This window comes from Microcaecilia unicolor, chromosome 10 (genome assembly GCF_901765095.1).
Source record: "Microcaecilia unicolor chromosome 10, aMicUni1.1, whole genome shotgun sequence".
NCBI classification, from domain to species: Eukaryota; Metazoa; Chordata; class Amphibia; order Gymnophiona; family Siphonopidae; genus Microcaecilia; species Microcaecilia unicolor.
In genome coordinates, this window is record NC_044040.1 from 64,807,277 (window position 1) to 64,823,342 (window position 16,066).

Genomic DNA, 16,066 nt, shown 5'->3' on the forward strand with positions numbered 1-16,066 from the left:
CGTCCAATAGATTTATAAAATATGTACCTGTGATTTACAATTTTAATCCTGTGATTCACAATTGGTTGCATTTTTTGTGGGTCACATAGAGGCCCTTTTACAAAGCTGCATTAAAAGGTGGCCTTGGTGCACCCTTATGCAGAACGTTCCATGCACTAAGGCCACTTTTTGTAGCTGCCAATAAAATGGCCAATTTTCTATTTTTGGCATTAATGGCCTTGTGCTAAAATTGCCATTGGCACGTAGCCAGTAGCATGTGGGCCCTTACCACCACCCATTTTGTAGGTGGTAAGGGCTCATATGCTAATCACACACTAATCAGTTTGCACATGGCAGTGTGGCTGCGCTATTTGGTTGCCCATTTTTTACTCCCTCCATATACCCTCTTGGCCAAAAAAATATGATTGTAGTTAAAGAGTCCCTAAATGAATTCTTTCAACTGTATGTGTTGAAACTGTCCAAGTGACATCACAACAGTACCAGATTAATCTATATTACCTATTCAATTCAATTCAGATCTTACATACCACTTACATCCCCTGTTCAGGGTTCAGTGAGGTTTACCACATAAGCGGGACAAAAGTTGGATACATTATTTTATAGGTAGAACATTGGCTGAATACGATCTTATTGGTTGAGTGCAATTTTACATAACGTGAGACTAATAAAAGTGTTTCATTTGATAGTCCTGTAGACGGTCAGGGGACATAAAGAAGTGGTGGTCATAGGAGCCAACTTTTCAAAATAATTGGGGGTGCTGAAATTTTTTTTTTCTTACACGTGTTGCATTCCTCCCCTCTCCCCCTCCCCTCCTCCCCCTCTCCCCCTCCCCCCTCTCCCCTCCTCTCCCCCTCCATTCATATCCAGCAATTCTTCTCTCTCCCCTGCCCTCTCCTCCATTCATATCCAGCAATTCTCCTCTCTCCCCTACCCTCCCCTCTCATCCATGTCCAGCAAATTTTCCTCTCTCCCCTGCCCTCCCCTCCCCTCCCTGTCCAGTAACTCGCCCCAAACACCACCTGCCTCTTTTCAACCCCCTCTCCTCCGAGTTCCAGGCACCCCATCTCCTCTGAGTTCCAGGTCTCCCCTCTCCTCCGAGTGCCAGTCCCCCCTCTCTTCCGAGTGCCAGTCCCAACCCTAGCCCGACCTCTTCTCCCACAACAGTCCTCCGTCCTCACCTTCCTGATGCCCAGAATTTAAAACTCATCTTACCTCAGTCCCGGCAGCAGTGAAAGGCGAGCAGGCTTGGCTTCAGCCTTCCCTTCTCTCTCAGCTCTGGTCCTGCCCTCACAGAAACAGGAAATGAGGGCGGGACCAGAGCTGAAAGAGAAGGGAAGGCTGAAGCCGAGCCTGCTCACTTTCACTGCTGCCGGGACCTGAGGTAAGATGAGTTTTAAATTCTGGGTGGCAGGAAGGCAAGGATGGAGGACTGTTGAGGGAGAAAAGGGCGGGCAGATCAGGCTGGCTGGGGTTGGAACCGGAACCGATGGCGGGTTAAAATATTGGGGATGCTCGAGCACCCACAGCACCCACGGAGTCGGCACCTATGGTGGTGGTTGTTATGAAGCAGTCTTTGGAAAGCTTTTAACTTCTTCCGGAAACTGAGGTAGCTAATCTTTGATCTAATGGCAAGAGGGAGGGAGTTCCATAGGATGATTCCTAATATAGGGAAGAGTGAGCTAAAGATCTCCTGAAATCGGATTGTTCTTTCAGTCTATTGGACTGAACGATACAAACAGATGAGATATTGATCAACAATTTAGATGTGACACCTTGTAGAATTTGAAAAACTAGACAGTCGGCTTTAAACCTAATTCGTTCAGCTATGGATAACCAACGTGATTTAGCAAGATATGGCGAAATGCTGGTATATCTATTCAGTTTGAAAATTAGTCTTGCTGCATAACCTGCATTTTTTTTGATAATGGGTCTTAATACCAAAAAATAAGACACTACTGTAGTCCAGATGTGGGAGGATCAGCCTTTAGACCAACAATACAAAGGCTTTTTAATCAAAGAATAACCTGACTATACGTAGTTGTCTCATATTAAACAGTGTTTTCTTCCATATTTGGTTGATAATGATAGGGAGGAGTCGAGAATGACCCCCAGAACTCTAGCTTCTGATTCAACTGTGAAGGTTCTATCATTGGATAGTGTTATTCATGGGCGTAGTTTGTTTCATTTTGGAGGGCAAAGGATGGGACGGGGCATATTAGCATATCTATATATATATATATATATATATATATATATATATATATATATATATATATATATATATATATATATATATATATACAACCCAGAACTCCCTCTTCCTCTCCAGTAGTATTTCCCCACCCCCTTTCCCATACCATACCAGTGTTGACCTTAGAAATGCATAGGCTCTTTATGTAGATCCTTCAAGAGGTAGTATGTCATGATTTAGGCTCTAAAACCCTTTCTGATGTTTTGGTGCCACCTCAGTAAGGCCAATACACAATCTCTGCACTGCAAAACGCTATACAGAATGAGCTACAACCTTATGCATGAAATGGCAGAACTGTAATTACAGCAGGCTCTAAAACACCAATATACTACCTTGTGAAAAACAAAACAAAACAAAAACGGCTGCAAATACTACACACTAGCAGAATACTGCACCTTGATCACACATGAAAAACACATGACACAACAGACATGACACAAGGAACTAGAAATATGAAGGCAAAATACTGAACTGGAAAGTTACCTCAAGAAGTCAGACTCGGCATGCAGCAATACTACAGAAATTGAAACTTAAATGCAAAATATCACAGATGCACATTTCCAAAAGCTGACATATTCTAATTAATAAATTCTGAATAAAATACTTTTTTCTACCTTTGTTGTCTGATCATTTAGTTTTTCTATTCGCTTTGGTCCCAGTGTCTTCTGTTTTATGCAGTGTCTTCTTTCCATTGATATTTTTTCTCTCACCATGTCCACCATCCTCCTGTGTCCTTATGCGTCCTGTCTACCATCTGTAGCCCTGTCCCTATCCTTCCTCCAGTTTCAGCATCTGCCCTCAAAGTGTTCTGATCCAGCCCTTAAATTTGGCAGTTTCCCCTCCATATCCAGCATTTCTCCTCACTCCCCTCCCCTCCATCCATGTGCATCTACTTCCTGTCTTCCCTTCCCTCCATCCATGTCCAGCAACTCTCCATTCTCCCCTGCCCTCTCCTCCATCCATCCATATCTAGCAAATTTCCTCTCTCCCCTTTCCCCTCCATCCATCCATGTCCAGCAATTCTCCTCTCTCCCCTGCCCTCCGCTCCATGTCCAGCGATTTCTATTCTCTCCCCTGCCCTCCCATCCATCCATCCATCCATGTCCAGCAACTCTCCATTCTCCCCTGCTCGCTTCTCCATCCATCTCCAGCAAATTTCCTCTCTCTCCTGTCCCCTCCATCAATCCCTGTTGCCCAGCAATTCTCCTCTCTCCCCTGCCCATCCTGTTTCTTTCCATCCCCATCTCCCTTCTATCCAGCATCTTCCCCCCTCTCTCTCTCCCCCTTCACAGCATCTCCCATCTCTCTCTCTTTCTCTCTCTCATTCCTTTCCATCATGTTCTCTTCTCCCTTCCATTCAGCATCTCCCCCCTCTCTCTCCCCTTTGCAGGATCTTCCATTTCTCTCATTCCTTTCCATCCAACATCTCCCCTTCATCCCTCCATCGAACATCTCTGCCTCACCCCTCCATCAATGTCCTCCCTCACTCCCCTTCCTTGCCTCACCTGTCCTCTCACTCACTCTCTCTACCCTACCCCCACCCCAGCAAGGTTAGGGACCTAGGCGCCATTGCGCCAAACTACTAGCTACTCCTCCAGGCTGCTGCTATGGCAGCCAGGAGGAACCACAAACTTACATGCATTGCTCTTCCCTTTCCTTCCCTGCCTCTTGGTTGTTCACTCACTAACTCACTCCCTCTCCCTCCCTGGCAAAGCATAATGCAAATGTGCACGGGGCCGTACTCCTGTGGCGCGTGCCGCTGCCGGCCTCCCTCCTTCTCCATCACTTGCCTCATAATTTAAGTTCCTTCCTGTTTCTGGAGAAAGGAGTGAAGCCGGCAGCAGCACGTTCAGCAGAAGCACGGCCCTGAGCACGTTTGCATTATGCTTTGCCAGGGAGGGAGAGGGACTGAGTGAGCGAGTGAGAGGCAGAGAAGGAAAGAGAAGAGCATGTAAGTTTGCGGTTCCTCCAGGCTGCCAGGTAGGAGCATCTCATTTGGGGGGGGGCACTGCCCCCCCCCCCATCGCCCCCCCCAAACTACTCCTATGGTGTTATTGAAGTCAGGACCTCAACTCCTTCATTCTGGAACCATAGGACCTTAGTCTTTTGTGCATTCTGTTTTAGTTTATTTGCCAAAGCCCAGGTCTGAATAGCATTCATCCCCGTTGTTACAGATCGGATTAGATCTTGATATGAGAATGTCAGTTTTAGGAGCAGCAAGATGTCGTTAGCATATGATAATAGTAGCTCACCTAATCCCAGGTGTATGGAGTTGAGGGAAGACATAAATAAGGTGGGTATTCTTGAGGGACAGCTCATTTCGGGAACCAATAGTTGGAAAGGTGTTTGTTTTGTTTAACAGAGTAGCTTCGGTTTGACAGGAATTCGTTGAACCACTTAAAGACAGATCCCGTTATTGCTATCTGATTCAGTCATTCAAGTAGCATTATGTGATCCACTGCGTTGAATGATGTCTCAAATAGCATTATACATCTATCTACTATAATAAAACTCACCTCCAACATTCTCCAACACGGTGCCTGGTACCGTGGCTCCCTCGGAGGTGGTCTGCTAGGCAGTTTAGAATGCACTGACGTCAGTGATGTCACTGACAGCTGATTCCAAGGCTCCTCCTCTCCCCTCCACGTCACTGCCCCTGCAGGAAGACCCCGGAGGAACGCAGCGATGTCAGAGGGGAGAGGAGGAGCGGCTGCAGAGATGACAGCCAATGCCAGATGGCTGTCTACGGAGCCGTGTTTCAGGTTTAAAATATTTTTTTGGCTTTTTCCTTTTTGTTCCGGCTGCTGCTGCTCAACAGGAGACGCAGCAGCGGCCGGACAGCGTTAGTATTGGCGGCTGCGGGTGGCGAGGGGGTTGATGTGCCCGGGGGGGGGGGGGCTTGGGTGATGCGCTGAGGGGGGAAAGGAGGGTTGCTGGACATGGGTGGCTGCAGGGGGAGAGGAGGGTCGCTGGACATAGATGGCTGCAGGGGGGGCAGGAAAGAGGGAGGTGGGGAGGGGGTCCTGAGACCAGATGGGTGGCTGCAGGGGAGGGCAGGGGAGACAGAAGGGACGCTGCAGGGGGGCAGGGGGAGAGGAGGGTCACTGGACATGGGTGGCTGTAGGGGGGGCAGGGGAGAGAGGTGGGTGCTGACCACGGGTGGCTGCAGGGGGAGCAGGGGAGGGTCACTGCACATGCGTGGCTGCAGGGGCAGAGGAGGGTTGGTGGGGAGAGGGTCCTGAGACCAGATGGGTGGCTGCAGGGAAGGCAGGGGAGACAGGAAGGACGCTGGGGGGGGGGGGATTACCTTGCTAGCGCCCGTTTCATTGCCTACCGAAATGGGCCTTTTATACTAGTAATAACATAAACCAGTTAGATCCATGTACGCATCCCTCATCACACTGGCTTCTTACAAACTGCATGATATCATTTTGAGACAATAGCGTAATAGATTAAGCTCATGTAACAATAACTTATTACAGACTTTACCGCTCCTTGAAGTTTATGGAAGCTGCCTGAATAAATGGAAAATGTAGCTAAATGAGAAAATAATAGGGAAGAGAAACAGGAAAAGGCCAGATAAAACTACTTGCCCTGTATAATGAAATAAAATGCTGAACAAGCTTTATTAATCATACTAATAGTTATATACAATATTTAAAAATGCAATTGAATGGAAGCAGAACATTCTGTGGCTTGCTATGAAACAATTGGAACCAGAGCCCTTAACCCCCCCCCCCCCCCCCCCCACACACACACACACAATTTGGCAGACACCCTAAATGTTGCAAAATCTCATTCTCCTGCAGGTTTCCTTGCTTCAGGCGGATTCACCAGCAGGAAAGTGAGGCTGGGTGAACCTATAACCAGTGGTGCTAGCACACCCATATTTCTCCCTTCCCTTCTTCCACTCCATGCCAGTCCCAGCTTGTTGTTAGGAGGAATGCAGCAGCACAGTCTACTCCTCTTTCCCTGTTGCCCTGGGTGGTGCCAGCCCCCTAGATCTCATCTCTTGCCCCATTTCTCTACCCCACCTCTCCCCCACATTCAGTCCCCAAGATATGTTTGCTGCCCCCTCTCCCCTCCCTAAAAACAAACAAACAAACAAACAAAAAACAAATACATTAACTGGATACACATTTAAAAAATCATATATAAAGTGCATATTTTCTTTATTTAAAATGCAAATATATCCACATTTATGCAAATATTACACATAATGGCTCAATAATTTCAGAATTTTTTTCAACCCTTGAGCTCCCACAGAAATTTGGGGACAATGTCTAAGCGGGTTGCCCCATATATTAAAGCAAACGCAAAAAAAAAGGTACTTTGAAGTTTTACTATTTGCCTATTTCAAACTAATAGTTAAGAACTGCAGTTATCACTTATATAAACAGATGGACGGATGCAGCACTTTTTAAAGGAGGGTTAGGGATGCAGAACCCGCTGAAACCCCTTGCTGCAGTGTAAATGTCATGTCCTGCACGCTGGGATTACGCCTGAGTACTGCAGGACGTATTGCCTGCTTCTGTTTCTCATTCGGGTTGGTATTTAGTTTCTTGCAAAAAAAAAAACAAGATACTCCCCCCCCTTTTTTTTTTAATGCAAGCCAGGAGTTGATCAATAGCCCATTACTGGATGTAGCAGGGGCTGCAGGAAGTGCAAGGATTTTAATGCATGAATTATGCATGCTGTGCTCCTTCCAGAGTCTCGGAGAGCCAAGGAACAGGGTTTGTAGGGGTGCATGGGAGAGAGTTTCTCGCGTAGGCTGTAGTGAGGTGCTCCACATTTTCATGCAGGGCAAAAGCGCAGGAGCCCAGGAAGGTGTGTTGCAGAAGATAAACCCCTGAACTAACTGCACAGGAAAGAATGCTCCATTTAAGAGCACTGCTGCCGTGTGTTTTCCTAATCGAGAGTTGGCTAAGGGATGCAAACGGCTGTGCTTTGTTTTGAGGTCACAGCTTGAAATCCTTTTAATGTGCTTTCTGCTGCAGGAAAGACCCTGCGGAGCTTTTTGGCAGAGTCACCGCTGACTTATTTCGGTTTCCCGTCGTGGGAGAATTATTATGTACAGAGAGGCGACAGCGTACTCCAAGTCTGAGGTAGGTTGAAATGTTCTTGGTATATTTGTTTCTGTTTCTTTCCCCGTGCTTTGGATTGCGGAAACTGGAATGTGCTGAGGCAGGATTATAATGATGCAATCTTTGCAGCATGGACCCCGATTCATTGCAGGGTCAGGATTCTGAGGCAGCTTGTGCTGAAGGTGTTCCATCACCTTTAGAACAAAATGCAGCGGTTTAAGTGCATGAGGGTGAGTGAATGCCGCAGCTTTATGCAGCTCTGCAGAAATATGTGTATGTGCTTTATTTCTGTATGAGGTGAAAGACTGCATGATGGGGAGGGGCAGTGCGATAATATGCATTGACACCTGCGACTTGCAGAACAATACATAATGGACAAAAATATACGTATAACCCTGCATATTATTTGCTATACTTGGAAAATAAGTGGGTTTCACTGAAGATTAGTAAGGTGGGTGGAAAGTAAGAGTCGTACCCCGAAGTCTTGTACAAACGATAGAACATTTTATTAAAAGTGCTTCTCTGCTTGGTGGACCTAAAAGTCGGATTATGATGACAGAAACGTACAAATCTGATTGCATATTCTATCCCGATTATAACTTAAAATTTTCCAGCATGCGTTTGGAGGGTGAATTGCTTGTGATATTAGCAGGGAATATTTCAATGAAGGCTATACTGACAATCTAGATCCTTAAAGCAGGGGCATATGGTAATAGGGAATAGCTTGGTGGTTAGAGCAGTGGGCTGAAAAACAACCAACCAGGGTTCGAAGCCCTGTGGATGCTGGTGACCTTCAGTAAGTAACTTAACCCTCCATTACGTCAGGTGGAAGTTAGATGGCAGTCCTTCAAAAACAGGAAAATACCTGCTGTACAGTACCTGACAGTGTCTTTGCCTTAATACACAACTCAAAAAAAGACGAGCTAAATTTAAAATCACTCTCCTTTACCCAGAGGAACGGTATCTTCTATTGATTTTGTATACACTACAGTGTAAGCACTTGATGATAAGAGGAAAAAGCTGAAACTTTCTTCAGTCCTAGTAATCTCTCTTTGGATTGATAACAAAATGAAAAGTGTATACTGCACCACTAGAAGAAAACAGAATGAAACATACAGGCACAGCATTTGGCATAATAAACCAAAATAAAATGAAAATTTTCATTATTCCTGCATTGTATGTGCACCGGTTCATAAATGTCTTTTACTAAAAAGTGAAAAATAGTATGCATTTTTATGAATGCAAAACGTTGCTGGGCCTTGTGATGGAAATTTTTGATAACTTGCTTGTTATAATTTGTAATTAAAAACCAAAGATAATTAAGGCAAACATTGAAAGCCTAAACAAGATGGAGTTGGTCCAGAGGGCAATTATTAAAATGGTCAGTGGTCTTCATCATAAAGCATATGGGGACAGACTTAAAGATCTCCATATGTAAACTTTGGAAGAAAGGTGGGAGAGAGGAGATATGATAGAGCCATTTAAACACCTACCCAGGACAAATGCACAGGAGGCAGGTCTCTTTCTTATGAAAGGAAGCTCTGAAAGGAGGGGGCTCGGGGTGAAAGTGAAAGGGGACAGACTCAGAAGTAAACTGAGGAAATACTTCTTCACAGAAAGAGGATGAATTTGTGGAACAGCCTCCAGGTGGAAGGGGTGGAGCTTAAAACAGTATCTGAATTCCAGAGAGCTGGGAACAAGTACATAGGATCTCTAAGGGAGTGATAGGGAGAGTAGATGGCATGGATGGGCAGACTGGATAGTTCGTGGTTTTTATCTGCCCACATTTTTCTATGTTCTATGTTTACCTGTGGATCTACTGGTGTTTAACAGAACTCTTGATAACTCCCTAAAAGCTCCTTTAATGACACCGTCAAGGAATTATTAACCAAATGATCCAAAATTTAAACCAGCTAGCTTAATCAATAAATATTACTTTTTGGATATGGACAGATAAAGATTTTTGTAGACCCCAGAGGGTCATAAATATTAGATTGACAAGCTCCCTAAACCTGTCCTGGGAACCCCATAGCCCATCAGGTTGACAAAATATCCAGAAAGAATATACATGAAAGATATTAGTATATGCTGGGTTTCCAGTATAGGAAACTTGATCTCATTCATATTCATTATGGATGACTTGAAAAACAGATTGGCTGTGGGGTCCCCCGGGGTGGTTTAAAATGCCTTGTATTAGGATTTAGATTCAGATAAAAATCATTCTGTTGCTGTAAAGCTATTCAAACTTGGATTAAAATATGCAATTAGGCAACTTTATTTTTCCTAAGAAAGGGAATGTTGACTTGCAATACAATCATTGTAATTAAAGAGCAGATGCTTAAAGCACTGGAAGAAAACAAGTAACTCAAACAGTCTTTCATTACTGTAATTTCATACAGTATGATCTAGTAGCGGGGGCATACTATATTTTACTTTCCTTTGTATAGTTTATGTCAGTAATATATACGTTGTTTGGCTTCTTGCCTTTCCTTTGCCTTCTCTCTAACTGATGTGCCTTTTTGCTTAACTGGTCTGAGTGCATCAAGAAATGATCTGTTCAGAACCAGAAAATATCACTTACTGCCCCCCAAAAGCTGAGACATGGACCATTGCTTAGAATAGCGCAACCATCATTTGAAGTGTAGATTCAAACCATACTGCAGCATGGGGAAAAGATGAAATGATATGGACAATAATAATATGGTACTGTGGTAATTGTAATTTATCACTCAGCAAGTCTTAAAAAGCCACAATCAAAAGCAAACCTCTGGAATCTTTAGTGTCCTTAATTACCTTATGTGGTATCTCCAGAACCTTTGAGGCATTAATACTGATATGGATTATATTATATACTGCCCAAAGCAGAGATCATGTCTTGAATATGCCCCATTCCATGAACATAAACTTTATAACGTCATGATTTTTTTAAGAAAAATAACTGTATCAATTAAAATCATTTTGTTAGTCTCTTAATGAGTGCATTGTAAAAATATTCACAATAAGCAGAATTAATGAAGTATTTCAGTGCTAGGTGATAGGTTTACCGAGGGGCGTCCAACCTTGTTCCATGAGGGCCACAATCCAGTCTGGTTTTCAGGATTTTCCCAATGAATATGCATAAGATCTATTTGCACGAACTGCCTCTATTGTATTCAAATAGATCTCATGCATATTCATGGTAGAAATCCTGAAAACCTGACTTGGCGAGAGCTGAAATTGGACACGCCAGGGTTAAACTATGGGCTGTTCCCCTGCTCATCTTTCCAGTCAAGGTCATCTACTGAAAGAATTCCACCACCCTCTCCATCCTCAGTCATTAACAACACAACTGCCTTTCCCACTTCCTCTTAGCATGTGTCTTCTGAAGATGACTCAGCAGAAGCAGCCATGCATTGATCAAAGAGACAGTCCTGCTTATTTTTGAAAGAGAAAAATGCCTATAGTGCGACCTAAATCGGGAGATACACGTTTATCTCGCAACGGCGCCCAAATCGGTATAATCGAAAGCCAATTTTGGGCTTTTCCAACTGCACTCCGTCGCGGAAACTAATAAAGTTGACGGGGGTGTGTCGGAGGCATGGTGGAGCGGAACTGGGGCGTGGTTATCAGCCGAGGAGAGATGGGCGTCTTTAGCTGATAATCGAAAACAAAAAGGTGTTTTGACCGCGATTTTGGGTCACTTTTTTTGGACCTTTTTTTTCACAAACAAGTCCCAAAAAAGTGCTCCAACTGCCCAGATGACCACTGGAGGGAATCGGGGATGACCTCCCCGGACTCCCCCAGTGGTCACTAACCCCCTCCCACCAAAAAAACCCCACTTTACAAACTTTTTTTCCAGCCTGTATGCCAGCCTCAAATGCCATACCCACCTCCATGACAGCAGAATGTGTTCGATCCTGTGACAGCCTTTCCCTGGGTCAGATGTGGCTCTCGGGTGCAGTACAGGGTCACATCAGCATTGCATTGTGGTGGGTGTAGGGTATTGGGCTCTGTGATTTCATTAGCTTGTGTTACAGTCTCACAATTGTGGTAGTTGGTAGGCTCTTCTCCCATGGTGCTTTTCCCCCTGCCTACTGGGTCAGAGTGTGGCCTGTTGTGTTTCCTGTTGTAGTCCATGCGGTAGTGGCCATTTTTGTAAGCCGGTTTTAGTTCCCTTTCCTGTGTTAGCCATGTTACAGAACTTAGTTCTTACCTTGAATGTGCCTGAAAGAGGGCATTGTACAGCATTCTGCCAGCTCTAACCTACTGCTCATCTCAGTACCAGGGAGACTCGTTGCCAGTGGGGCACAACCTCTGATCTGCAGTTAACTGTGAGTAAAGGATGTTTTCAGAGAGATTAGTCTTCAGGTGTCAACTGGTGTGCCAATTGTATACAGCAGCAACAATTCCTAGAGGCCTGCGTGTATGCAGGTCCCTGGAGCACTTTTAGTGGGTACTGCAGTGCACTTCAGCCAGGTGGCCCCAGGCCCATCCCCCCCCCCCAACCTGTAACACTTGTGCTGGTAAATGGGAGGCCTCCAAAACCCACTGTACCCACATGTAGGTGCCCCCTTCACCCCTAAGAGCTATGGTAGTGTTGTACATTTGTGGGTAGTGGGTTTTGGGGGAGGGGGTTGGGGTTGGGAGCTCAGCACCCGTGGTAAGGGAGCTATGCCTGTGGGAGCTTTTTCTGAAGTCCACCGCACTGACCTAGGGTGCCCAGTTGGTATCCTGGCATATCAGGGGGGCCAGTGTACTACCAATCCTGGCCCCGCCCACGACCAAATGGCTCGGATTAGGACGTTTTTGAGCTGGGCGTTTTTACTTTCCATTATCGCTAAAAAAAACAAACGCCCCGCTCATAAACGTCAATTTTTTTCGAAAATACGGTTCGGCCTGCCCCTTCACGGACCCATTCTCGGAGATAAACGCCCATGGAGATAGGCGTTTCCATTCGATTATGCCCCTCAGTGTGATCTAACAGATCCATGCAATATACAGGTTGCTGCTGTTTCCATAAACCACACACACTTCTTCCGTTTTTAAACATATCATACAGTTTGGCAAACCATAGCAGCAAATGAGTGTCATTAATTTTCACTAAGTCTTTTGTTCATGAAATAATGTTGAATACATATTTGCTAAAGAACAAACAAAAATTGTTGCAGTATAAGTGAAGGGAAAGGATTTTGGATTTAGATCAAGCCTTTTCCAGTTGTAGCTCAAGGGAAGTTACATTAAGGCGTACTAGGTATGGATTAACTACTCGTTTAAAATTATACATAAAATGTGATGCCTGTTTTCGGAAGAATCAACTAGTCTTTTTTTCCCCCAAATTTGTAAAAAGTGAAGATTAGCAATTAAGTTGTAGGTGACGCCATTATTAAATTTTTATTATTGTTGACCAAATTTAACATATAGGGCTCCTTTTACTAAGCTGCAGTAAGCACTAGTGCATGCTTGCTGCAGCTTAAAAGGGCTTACCTCAGGATGTGTTAAAATGTCCCACAGTAAGTTCTGAACGTGTGTGTGCAAACCACATGCTAAAAAATATTTTACAGTTTTTCTGAGAAGGGGCATGTCTGGGGCGGAGAATAAGTGTTTCTGTGCTAATTAGCACATCTACATTGCTGTGTGTCAACTGACTAGCGCAGGATTCCCGTGTGAGCAGTTACTGCCTACAAAATGGACTCACTTTTGTTAATGGTCGTGCGTAAATGACAACATTAGCGCATGGTCATTCATTAAAAAAATGGAAAAGTGACCATTTTTTGGCAGTGGTAAAAATGGCATTGGTGCGTGGGAAAGACCCATGTAAGGGTACACTAAGGCCACATTTTGCCGCAGCTTGGTAAACCCTTAATGCATGGTTAGTATGCACAACAAGCTACCACTTAATGCATTAAAGAGAGGTGGGGAGATGTTTTGAAGGATATGAAGAGCCTAGGAAAGAGCTGAGAGGGAAAAGAGATGACTGTGGGAGGGGAAGAGAATGTGGAGAGGGGACTGTGGAGAACTTAAAAGAGGAGAAATGGTTAGCTGGATGAAGAAAAGAGTTGGATACCAGAAGTGATTGAGTTTGGGCAAAATTAAGATATAGGCAAACAGGGTACAATTATCTAGGAGAGGTCCTTTCAGTTGTGCTAATTGAATGACTCTCAAGGTAGATGTGGGCCCTGGTAAATCTGCTGCTGTCATAAAGAGCTGGAGGAGGGAGACGAGCTACTGCTTACTTGAAGCCTCATGGTGGTTTAAGGGGTCATTGGGGCAGGAGCAAACCTCAGTCTCTCTTCCCATGCTGGCTTTTGGCATAAAATGGCGGCCACAACCTCAAGCTTTAGTCTTGTGATACTACCACTAGGGTTCAAAACTTTAGGGTCAAGACCCTAGTGGTAGTACTGCAACACTACTGCTAGAGGTCATGGACACCATTTTAAGGCTGGACTTGGCATAGGCAAGAGTGATTGGGGTGTACTCCTGCCCTGATGACCCCCTTATATCACCATGGAGCTTCAGGTAGGCCCGGGGAAGGGTATGGCTGGGTGGGGGTGTTTCTAAGTTGAAGGAGCTGCTGTTATGGGGGTATGCTAGAGGTCTGTTCTTAGGAGGGTTGAGGAGGGGGTTCATCTCTTGGGGGAGGACCAGAAGGGAGAATGCTGGCGGGTGGGGTGGGGGGGTCAGGAGCAGATCTTCTTTGCTCAGGTAGCTACCCAGAAGTTATCCAGATACCAGCCAATATTCAGTGCCAGTGCTCGAATAGCTAAATAGACAAAGAAAGAACTGTTATGAAACATGGGGGCATATTGGATGCTGAATGGTCAAGAGGATGATGTTCATCTCTGGTTGAAATTTGAATGAGAATGGTGTCTGTTTTATCCACTTCACTTGTTACCTGGAATGATATTAAACTCTGATCAACTGGGCGGTGCACTATTGTTATCAACCATCAATGCCTTTGATAAAGTGGAGGCATATTCATGCCTATATGGAATAATAATTTAAGGAAATGTAGTTGATTTTCAGGAATATGGTGTATAGGCAACTGATGTGTGGCCTACATGGTTGGCGTATTCAGAGCTCTGCATCAAGTATACCCTACCACCTCGGCAACAGTTTAGATGGAATCAGTTGCAACATTGTTTAAGTTGTTCTCTGAATATTCAAGTTTTAGTTGACAGGGAGCAAGAATGAGTGGAGTTATGTCAATAACTGAATGCCAGTAAAAGGATTGTATTTTCATGGTACAAGGCTATTCAGAAGACAAAGTTCCATAGGCCAGTTGGTCTTGAGAAAGTTGACTTTGTGCTACAACCTGAGCAATGGAGGGAATAATGGGCAGGCCTAACGAAGGTTACACAATTGGTGATGATAGCCCAACCATCATATTTTCTTATGCACAGGGCAATGTGGACGTCTAACAGACTTGCTAAAATTGATTCACAAAGAGGTAAAATGTGTTGATCCTGTGAGAAAGAGATTGGAACTCTAGCATTCATGCTTTTTTTTTTTTTGTAACCAGTTAGAGTTATTGGGAGAATGTTTGGTGTACCATAAACCAATTACTTTGTCTAACTGAGCTGCTAACATATCGTGTTCTAGTTTACTATCTATTGGTCTGCAAAGAGAGCTTTCTGAGTTTCATTTGGAATTGTTTGATGTTTTGATAATAATAGCAACTAATATGCTAGAAAGATACAGCGAGGGTGGATTATAATACGTACTGGAACACGATGTGTTTTATGGCTAAATATGAGCATATTGCAGCAGAGAAAGCTAATTTTGTGCATAAATTTGAGAAAATATGGGCTTCACTATGGGTATTTTGTCAAATGCTGACTTGATATTGTATCATGTACTGAATCTCAAATTAGTCATGAAAGTAGCATGAAGTAATTATGCAATGTTTCTCTTGATCTAGTTTTTTTTCTTGTTGTTTTGTCTTTAAAACTAATAAAAAGATTGGAACTAAAAAAAGATAGGACTGCTTTATATGTGATCCTATCTGCCTCGTTAGCTATCCGGTTTGCCAGCTCTGGCCAGACTCTGCCCCTAGACCGACTCAGCATTACCTGGATAGTGCAGGGCAGTCAATGCAGACATTCAGTAGCATTATCCAGCTAAGTGCTAATGACTGATCAGTGGATAGCTGGGCACAAGCAATTTGGCCTGGCAGGAGCCTTTCCGGCCCATTTAAATCACTTTGAATATCGCCCCATTAATGTCCTCTTTAGATTGGTATCATTTAATGGAAGGTCCAACACATGTTGTAAGTTTTATGAATGTTAATATTTATAATTCTGAGAAAACTAATATTACTGAAATGTTCCCTTAATCTGATCATCATCAAATTAGTGTCCAGTTTGCATTAGAGACTTTTATTTCTCCAAGTAAATTGATGTTTTCTTATCACTCATGCGAATGTTATGAATTACTTGATTTAAAAAGTGAATGGTGCCCAATGTTATTGAATTTAATATCATTACCTGTGACTGATGCTGTAGTTGAATGGAAGTCTTCTTTAAATAATGTTTTGAACACCAATGCTCCTTTAAAAGAATTAAGTTTAACAAAATTCTACAGCTCCATGGTTTTCTGATAAATTAAGATTGGAAAATCAAAACCTGCACAGACTAGAATGTGTTTGGAGGGAAAATCCATCTGCTGACGATACGATGATGTCTTGAGCAGTATCAACCTTCCACATTATAAGCTAAAAAGAATGATTATAATTTGAAGATTGAGACATCACCAG

The 16,066-nt window shown here is 43.9% G+C and overlaps 1 protein-coding gene across 1 annotated transcript in view; it reads left to right on the plus strand.

Moving 5' to 3' along the window:
- Positions 1–7,282: 7,282 nt before the first annotated feature.
- The window catches only part of CNTN1 (contactin 1), a 317,283-nt gene continuing 308,499 nt past the window's right edge, over positions 7,283–16,066 (plus strand). Inside the window, exon 1 of the mRNA XM_030216174.1 lies at positions 7,283–7,356. The gene's annotated coding sequence lies outside the window, so the exon portion shown is untranslated. The remainder of the gene's footprint in view (positions 7,357–16,066) is intronic.